Source organism: Mytilus californianus, unplaced genomic scaffold (assembly GCF_021869535.1).
Source record: "Mytilus californianus isolate M0D057914Y unplaced genomic scaffold, xbMytCali1.0.p SCAF_55, whole genome shotgun sequence".
Lineage (NCBI taxonomy): Eukaryota > Metazoa > Mollusca > Bivalvia > Mytilida > Mytilidae > Mytilus > Mytilus californianus.
Window position 1 is genome coordinate 911238 of NW_026262707.1, and position 9998 is coordinate 921235.

A 9998-nucleotide genomic window follows, 5' to 3' on the forward strand; every position below is an offset into this window, starting at 1 on the left:
ATAGGTCCATGCTGAATTGTACAATTTTGGAATAAAATTGTTGAAAAACATGCATCTTTTACCTTTTGGGTGCGGGAACCAACCTAAAGCTGTATTTTCCCAAACATAACCGCCTGTTAAATTTACAGTTGTGTTGCTTGTGTCCACATTCTTCAAAATATGTCGGGCTAAAGCTCCCCTCTGGTGAATATTAGACGAACACTGTGAACAGTAATCTGAAAGTATTAAAATCATTTTTTGGGGGGGTCAAATAGTGAAAAAGAAGTATAGAGAATGTACGGATAACGTTTTTGCATAATTAGACTGAAATGGGTCATCTTATTGGGTAGAACAATTAAAAGGAACAATTTCTGTAATATTCTTGGCTTGTTGAAATAGCAAATCATTTGCCTTCTAGTGTATTTTACAAGTATTTATTTTTTCAATAATTTTATATTCATTTCCTTAGCCGATTGAACTCAATTGAAAACTTTTACAAATATTATATGAATATACAATAACCTAGAAAGGACAAAATAATGATGCATAGACTACTTGCATAAACTACAGTCTTCACAAAAAAGTGAACTATCCAATTCAGTACAGTTTTCACATGCAATATTGCCACTTTGATTAATTCTTAATTTCTGGAAACGATGACTTTTCAATGCACCCTGCAGAATGAAAAAGAAATTCTATAAAACAAATGATAAAGATATAAAGTTTATAATATACAATATACAAAATGATATACTAAGCTAAAATTTAAACAGCAAAAATATTATAAATACAAATAATAAACCTACTTTAGAGTGAAATGTATTGCAACATTCTTCACAATACACAAGTTCACAGTCGGAACATTCAAAACTAGGCGGGGTTTCATTGCAAAGATCACATAATTTTTCACTAGAGTCCATCCTGAATATCTGATGAACAAAGAATTTGTGTGAAATAAATGCTGACCTTATCATGGATATGCTAAAATTAATTAGTCAATACAGACTCCTGGGGAGGTTGCATAATTCATTTCCCTTATCAGATAATCACTGTTTTCTCTCAACTCTCTGTTGTCAGAAACATATGGGATTGACCACATAGACATGTTTAAGGTTATTTATGTGTACATGAAATACAAATTTTTACAATTCCCATCAAGGTCCAGGAAGGTGCAATATTTATACTAAGAGACGCCTGAATGATATTAGTTTAGAAGATATTAGAGCCAAATTGAATAAATATAGTAGTAAATGAATGATTTTCTTGAAAAAGAAACAATTTATAAAATTAAATTATAGTAAAGATGAAAATTTACCTTATATTTTTAAATATTGAATCCAACCAGTTTTATTTTCTCTAGCACCCAAAAAAATGTCTTTCTCTCCAATTTGTGTATTGTCTCCCTGATCTACTTATCTTTGTTTCTACAATGTCTACCGTTGAATGTTCACTTTCATTTTCAGACGAAGAGGCATCACCAAAACTTTCAATATCTGTATCTCCAGGAGAATCACTTTCTTGTGTATCTTCGGTGTCGTCTTCATCTTCAGAGCTGCTTTTGGGCTCGTTCTGTGTAATTTGGGCTGGTCGTCTTTCATTGTATAGAATTTGTTTCATATTTTTGTTTGCAATAAATGATTCTACAATTGCGACAAGAGCTTTTTTTGTTTTCGGGATAGTTGGTGAAACTTTGTTTCTGTCCACATATGCTGCCAATATATCTTTTGGTATTGTTTTGACTTTTTCATCTAAATACAGAGAATTAATGTCATAGTCCTCCAATCTCTTTTCCTTATTTTTGTCCCTCACTTTTTTTTCTGCTCTTTTCTCCCGTTTCAATTGTATATATTCCAAATGACTAAGTTCCTCTTCAGCTAGGCTGTGTGTCCCTACAGCGTATGTTCGACAAAAACTCGTCTACCTTTTCTTTGTCTTGAGAGCAAAGGAGACCACTTTTGTGCAGTTTTCGGATCTGAGCTCTTGGTTGAAAATCATCTGGCTTCCGAAAGGATCCTTTATCATCATAAAGAGGGGTATCCTTGACTGATAAATATTGATAATTTTGTCCAGGAAAAGGTCTTGGAATTCGGGATATAATTGTCGACCGCCATCCATTTTGACAAAAGTCACATAGTGTACCATTGTCTATGCCTTCAATACAAGAATTTTTCCTTAATTCAATATACAGTTCTCCCTCTTCAAAATGTTTTTCGTAGAAACTTTGCAATTTGAAATAGTAATGATACCCAGGAAGAGAACGTTTTTTTTTGTTTCTGATGCATCTAGGAAGTCTTTAAGATATTTTGCATCTGTATAAAAAAGATCTGATTTATCTTCTGATACAAGACCCTCCATAAAATCTCCTCTTGGCCCTGGAGACCCGTCTACCCTACTTGAAAGATCTTTACAAGTCTCCAAAACATTGTGAATCGTAAATTCTTCTTCTAATTTCTCATATTCATCAAATGACAATTGTTTGGCATTGTCATAATCTTCAATAGATTTTGTGTTTCCATTTTATGCTTCCTCCGTCTACTATTGCTCGACCTACTGCAGCTTGTGTCCTCTCAACCTCATTTTGACAATCCCCTGTTGCTCTATGAATACGTGCATATAGATCTAGATTATCCAGTCTAACTTTTTCAGTTGCTCTCATTCTAACATCTCTGTTAGATTTTCCTACACCTGGCCCAGCATCAGTTAATTCTAGAACAACTGACTTTGTATCCGGTAATTTCAAGGTTTGCATGTAATTCACTAAGTCTTTGCACTGGCTGACCAAATCCTTATAAAACTGAACTAACTCTGCACCTTTAAGCCTTTGTTCCAAAATATTGTTCAGTGTGTTAAGCTTTTCATTTAAAATATTAACTTTATTTCTCAGTTCTTGTAACTTGTCAGCCTCGTAAGCAGAGATTGAAAAGGTATGTATATCCATATCCTTCTTAGCCTTATTTAACCAAATTATCACACTGTTAATTCTTTCTTGCTCATAATTCCTATGGCTACAAACTTTATTGTTTGATACATTTTTAATGTCATTTTCCTCAGTTTGATCAATAAAATGTCTGATTTTATCTCCTACTCTATGACAGATTATCCGGAATTCAGATGAAAAGTTACAAGATTTAACTTCATACAAGTCAGGTTTCACTACTCGTAATCTCCTGTCCTCTGATGCCCAAACGGGCCCACTGCTGCCAACATAAAACTTTGGTCTCATCACACATACGGATTGGTCTTTTGTCAACATAATGGATGCTTCTCCGTTAACATTAGTTATTTTTTTTTCCATGTACCTATCACTTCAAGGAGTAATGTTTAATTTTGCATTTGCAAAATCATACTTTGGTAGACGTTTTATTGTATTAGTATCTGTTGATAAAAATACTCTGAATTTGTCAAGTCCGTCTGATGCCTCGGGCTTGATATATGCTTTGTCATCAATACTGTGTATAAGAACATTGTCTGGATTATGCTGACATAAATGCATCACAGCTCTTTTTATATGAGCTCTCTGGTGTTTAGTATGTATCTTATTTTTTTCTTCTGATTTTGTAGGCTTTTTGCAACAAAACAAACCACGTCCTTTATGGAGTTTTGCCTGGATATGTCGAACATTCGAGGGCCGGGCTCTATTATATGCAGTTGTGTCTGATCTGATAGGTTTCTTGCCTTGTTGATGTCTTTTAAAATTTATAATTCTTTTGAAGTCTCGTTTTCGGACAGTTTTGTTGAGATACAAGACAGCGTCATGTCTCCTTCCATGGGCCGTTGCCTTCTCCTCTATGCAGTTAAGCAGGAATTCTTCATCCTCTGAGTAAATTTTTTCAGGCGCACCTGCTCCTAGTTTTCTCTTTTTCATTCTATTTTCATCCATCATAGAATTTGCTGTCCTCTTAACAGTCTGTTGATATCTTTGTCTATATTTGGGCTGTTCTGAACTTAAGATTTCTTTCTTATCATTGAGTCGTTTATCCATTTCTAATATTTCTTCTTCAAGATCAGCTATTCTAGTCGCCGGATGTCTATTGTCCGCTGTTAACAGTTTATTAAGATGTTCAAGGTTTTTTTCCAATGTCTCAATGTCATTTGTAAGTTTCAATTTAACAATGTCTGTTGCTGCAATTTCTGCATTCTTGGTTTCATGTGCAGCTTCGGTAACTTTATTCAGATGTTTTCTAGCAAGAACGGGGTTGATTCCACAAGAATACAGTTTCTGATTACTATATGTTGCCGCCAGTACCACTGATAAGCAAGTCTTATCGAATTCAGTTTCCATTGATCCAATAATAGATTTAATTGTTTCGCTTGGTATATCTAAGTCAGCTTTCTCTTCCTGTGAAAGTTTAAAATCCAAAAGTAACATCTTTAATGTTTTTTCAATTGGAATATTCGAGCTTCGGATACAAATATACTTTTTGTACTTTGTTGGATGTGTAAAATAACATATTGGTAGTTCAATGTCATGTCCCAAGATGGTATCCCTAAACACAGCCTTATCGGGACAACTTTCAAAGAATGAGCAGTAAATGTCATAAGCATCATCAAATAAAATGTACCCGTTTATGTCCAAAAAGTCGAGAACTGAAGTTAGTCCAAGTAAGCTTCGAAACCTAAATTTTGATTTTGTTGAATTCAGTAACCCATACAATTTTAACCTCAAATCTTCAGCAATATCGCTTTTCTGTAATGAAACTCTAATTTCACTATCGAGTGTTTGTTGTTTTCTGTTCTCGGTTCGTTTTTCTGAAAAGGTTTTCTTAACGTTTTGCTTTTTCTCAATATATACTACTGGTCCTTTCAGTTCGGAATTAGAAACATTTGAATTTAAATTACTATCCATTGTCACAATTCTTTAATTGTCCATGTCAATCCAAATTAAAAAAAGAAAACTGTCAGTTTAAATATCTGCAAGTAAAAAAAATACCATTATATTAATAAAAAAAATTGCAAAATGAATTTAATTTATTATCTTATTCTTTTTTTATTGTACTGTGCTCTATGATGTCTATGTGAGCCCTTTTATTGAATAGTATAGATATTAATCTTCTTTGTTTAAATATATGTACATTTTTTTTTATAATTTTATAAATTAATTACATTTTTTTCCAATGATTTAAAAATATACATACCTTTTAAACATTGAAGTTGAAATACACATGTTCAGTTAATTTCCAAATCATGAATTCCTGTGGTCACTAGTAGCTTCTCATGTTTCATATGCACTGTGTCATTTGTTAATGCTAAGATAAGTGTTGTAAATTTACACATCAGATAGATAATGAACCATACCAGATTACAGTGATAAGGAGTGATCTGATTAAATACCTCTTCAGAGATTAGGCATCCCGCTGGTGCTTCAGGCTATCAAAGATTTAATAATGACAGAAGCTATTATTATTAAACTACTTGACTTCACTTCAATGTTGTTAAGAATTTATATACTTGTTAAAAATAAATACTTTCATCCTGTGACCCCCCCCCCCCCCCCCCCCCCCCCCCCCGAGTAGTATAACATTTTTGATTGATTGATTGTTGGTTGCTTAACGTCCAGTGGCAAATATTTCATGCATATTCAGGACGAGAACAAGTTAACAATAAATACAATAGGTAGGTTCTGTAATAGGGGCTTCCGGGATTAAGGTCGGAGAAATTTAGACTGCCACGGGAAATGAGGGTATATTGGATAGGGACAGAAATTTAGCCTTGCAACAGGTCACCTACGGACCCCTCAAAGAGTTGTTGCAAGGGTTCTTACACTCTCTTTACACGAGGCATCGGATTTAACGTCCCCATTCTGACCGGACGTGACTGCAAATTTGTACATCCCGCACAGCCAAACGGACGCCCCACTTTAGCACGGGTTTTACTGCCGGTCGGAGGAAGACCAATGGTGACCATACTTCTATTCCCCAGTCACCCTTGGGGGGTAACATTTGTGAAGGCAACCCCCCCAGTGGTATGATATTTTTGGTGATGACCCCCCCTAAAATGCACAGACCTCCTCAGCTGATAAATAATGACTGTTCCCTTATAAGACAATATTTTAAAGAAACACACGGGGAAATTTGAGGATCAGTATATAAGACACTGTTTTAAAGAAACACACGAGGAAATTTGAGGATCAGTATATAAGACACTGATTTAAAGAAAGACACGTGGATTATAATGAATAATTAAACATTGCAGTAAAATACAATAATATATATAAACAACCTTCTACAACTGTCTGAAAGGGTTTTCTTTGGGGTATATTTTAGAAAAAAAAGGGGTTAGGTATTTTTTTGGGGGAAAAATAAAAATTCATAAGAAATCTATCTTATACCCTAAAAAATATGAAGAATTTTAAATATCTCCATTTCAGGTTTAGACGGGGAAATTTGACGATATAGCCATCAATATCTGTTTATCTACATTTCCCATTAATAGCCAAAATAAAAAGAGATTTGTGATACAGTTTTGCAATATTTTTACTATATATTTTGCTTGCAGAAATTGTATAACTGGACTACACTGTAAACGACAAATTTATTTTCCAATTACCTGTGTGACGTACAAAAATAAACTGGTTGTTCAATAAATGATTGGTGGATGGTAACCTTGTAGTTTTACGTACCTATTATCTTGAAAATAGGTTTCTTGTACACAAATAATTTCTGGGTTATTATGAGTGTCTCAATATTTTTTGAGGGAAATTGCGTTCGCACAAAGTGATCGCGCTTTCCACTGTAAAATGTGTAACCCCATTACGGTTAATAAATTGTTTAAAATACTTGTTGCTTATTATTCCTTTAAATGACGCCGACCGTTATTTCTTTGCAAAATTGCTTTCTGATAAAGGTTTGAAAGAGGCGCATGATGGGAACAGAGCTATCACCTTGATAGTCCGCAATATTCCGTATCCCTGTAATTAGGGTTTCACAGTTTTTGAGATCATTACGTCTTTAATTGATGGTTCAATTATAGTTTTGCGTATCTCTGACATGTTGTTTTTGTCTTTATTTGGAATGCTGGGTGTTTGATCTTCTATTTGTGTATTCTCTGTCTCAGTATTTAAATTTTGATCTATGTTTATTTCTTGATTATCTACCGGTGACATATTGGCTTCAATGTTGCTTATTATATCGGTGTCATTATTAATTACTTTTGATTTAACACTGTCATCATATGATTTACCAGGTGTGACATTTGATGGACTAATTATTTTAGGTATGATTTCTCCCTTTTGTTGTGCCTTTTGATTAGCTTGTTCAAATGACATATTACAATTATACATATTTGGGCAGAATCAATTTGCGCTAATTGCAGTATTGAAAAGGTATTAATTGCGACACTCTCTTTTATTTTGATGGTATTAATTGCGCCACATTTACCTGTAAATAATTTTTACCTAAATCATACCTGTTCATGTTTTACCTATATCCTACATGTACTATAATTAACTTTTCAACTTAAGATTTAACTGAACACTCATCAAATTTTAGAAAACTCTCCAAAAAATAAATTGTTTAGTAATAGAATATTTTTTCACGCAAAAGTAAATTGTTTAGTAATAGAATATTTTGAAGAAGAAAATTTAGAAAAGAAAGATTTAAAATATGTGCGTCAGTCAATGTATAGAGAGAGAAGAAAATTGCATCCGGCTCAACTTAAAAATCAAGCAGAATTTCACAGAATATTGGATGATATTGGTGTTTTTACGAACAAAGATGATGACTTTGTATTGTGTAACGATCCAGAAAGCGGGATAATTTTATTAGGATGCGAGGCTAATTTGAAATTTCTGTGGACAATGTCAGAGGAATTTTTTGCTGATGGTACCTATAAATGTTGTCCAAAATATTTCGAACAAGTTTATACTATACATGGCTTATGGCAATTAGATGATTATTTTATTGGCGCAAATGATTCCTATAGTTTAGAAAATGAGATGGCGCAAAAGATTTATTGGCGCAATTCAGTTGTGGCGCAAAGGAGTTACTTTTTGGCGCAAAAATATATCGCCCACATATTTTCCAATACTTGTTTTTGGAATATCTATTTGGGACATGATTTATCTATTACCTGATGTTTACCGCCACAGTTGTAACATTTTATGGTTTTATCATTACTGTTTTTGGTGGCATGTTTACCAGCACAATAAATACATGTATTATTAGATTTTCTACACTGTTTGGCATAGTGACATAAACTAGCGCATTTAGTACAACATTTAGGGTTAGGCTTATATGGCAGTAAATCATACTCTAAAGTCTTGTCCCTGACTGGTTAAGGGAATATATTTAAGTTTTGAGTCTTTATCAGATAGGTTAAGTTACCTAATTGTTTGATATTTGTTTGTCTTTGCATATTTCCTGCTTTTTAATATTTAGGATTTCAGTATCAACAGGTTTATCATATCTGTATAGACTCTATTTTTAGTAACCTTATTTTCGTTTTTTCTTTTGTAGCAGCTGCTTCAATGGTTATTTTCTTTTTTGTGGTCCGTATCACATTTAGTCACTTTTATTATAAATTTTCCAAGTTTAGTCAATCCAAAGGCAACACAGCAGCTGTGCTGAGTAGGTGAATCATGTTAGGGTAAAGTGTAATTAACCCTAAATTACTGTTTGATAAAACTTAAGGCAAGCCATGATTGTTCTATCATGTCTGCTCTTGTCCCCTATAGGTTCACAAAATTATGTCCATTCATTCAGTAGAATCTCATCAGCTATTGCAAAATGTGATGACAGCTCCATTATTTCAGAAACAGCATATGTTTCTGGTACTTCTTCCAACATGGATGTGTCCAAAAGTGCAAGGTTGTCCATGGCATCTGTGTCTACAAACCTACAAAGAAAATAGATAATTGCCAGTATAAAGGATAACATGAAAATATGAATTCCTAACAATTGATATTTTTGCCGAGTCAAAGATATGTCACCATGCTCCTGGTATACAACGGTTATGCATTTCTTGTTACCCTCTGGTTATTTAAGTGATATGTCCTTAGCAACCAGTTGATACAGTAACAAATCAACAATGTCGAATAAAAAAATTATAAATACTAGCTTTAATCAATGATTGTTTTCAAGTTGTCTTAAAGTAACTTTCTTGGCGCGCCATCACTACTCAGAACATCCTCTAAACATTCAAAACTGACAAGATTCCTTATTATGAAACACAATACAATTATTTCCTTTATCTACATTGCAAGTAAACTCACACAAAATATCGAATCCTTTAGTATTACGATAAGAAAAAATACTAGCTACATAAACATACACAAAATCACACTTATTCCCAATTTTGATTCCATATTTACTTTTCCAATGATGTCAATGTTATCAACTGATGCTGAAGTGATACATATATTAAGACCAGATGCCTCCCTCCAATCAACAAAGCAATCATTTTAATGTTTACAGTTGATCCCGTATCAGATGTAACATTCAGTCTCGCATGTTCTATGGAGGCCTCTATGGCAGAATGGTCTAAGTAGTTACTACTGTAATCACTAGCCTGTCAACACTTAGGTTGCGAGTTCGAACACCGCTCGCGCGAGTGCATTCGAATCAAATTTAAATTGTCTAGGATTGTCAGTTTTTCTATCGAAGGTCAGTGGTTTTCTCCGAGCAATCCGGCGTCTTCCACCAATAATAAAACTGACCGCCACGATATGGCCTTAATGCGGTGCTAACAAGTGGCGTCAAAACACAAAAAAAAAATCAAATCAAATAACTTGTTCTCTGATAATCTGAAGCCTTTCTAAAGGCATCCTTCTGTTGTGGTTTGAATGGTGCCACTGGCTTTTCCTTGGCCTTCTTAAATTGATATTTTTCCTCCTGTCCTAACAAATTCCAGGCAGGTGCCCAGTCAATTGATCGTAAATGAACAGATATAAAATTAGGTAAATCAACTGACTTACACGATTGATTCTTAATATATTGAACCAGATATCTCTGCATTAAAGAATAAAGAAACACAAAATTTTCTATTAATTCTTTTAAAAAGGTCTAAAGAAAAATTGAAATTTT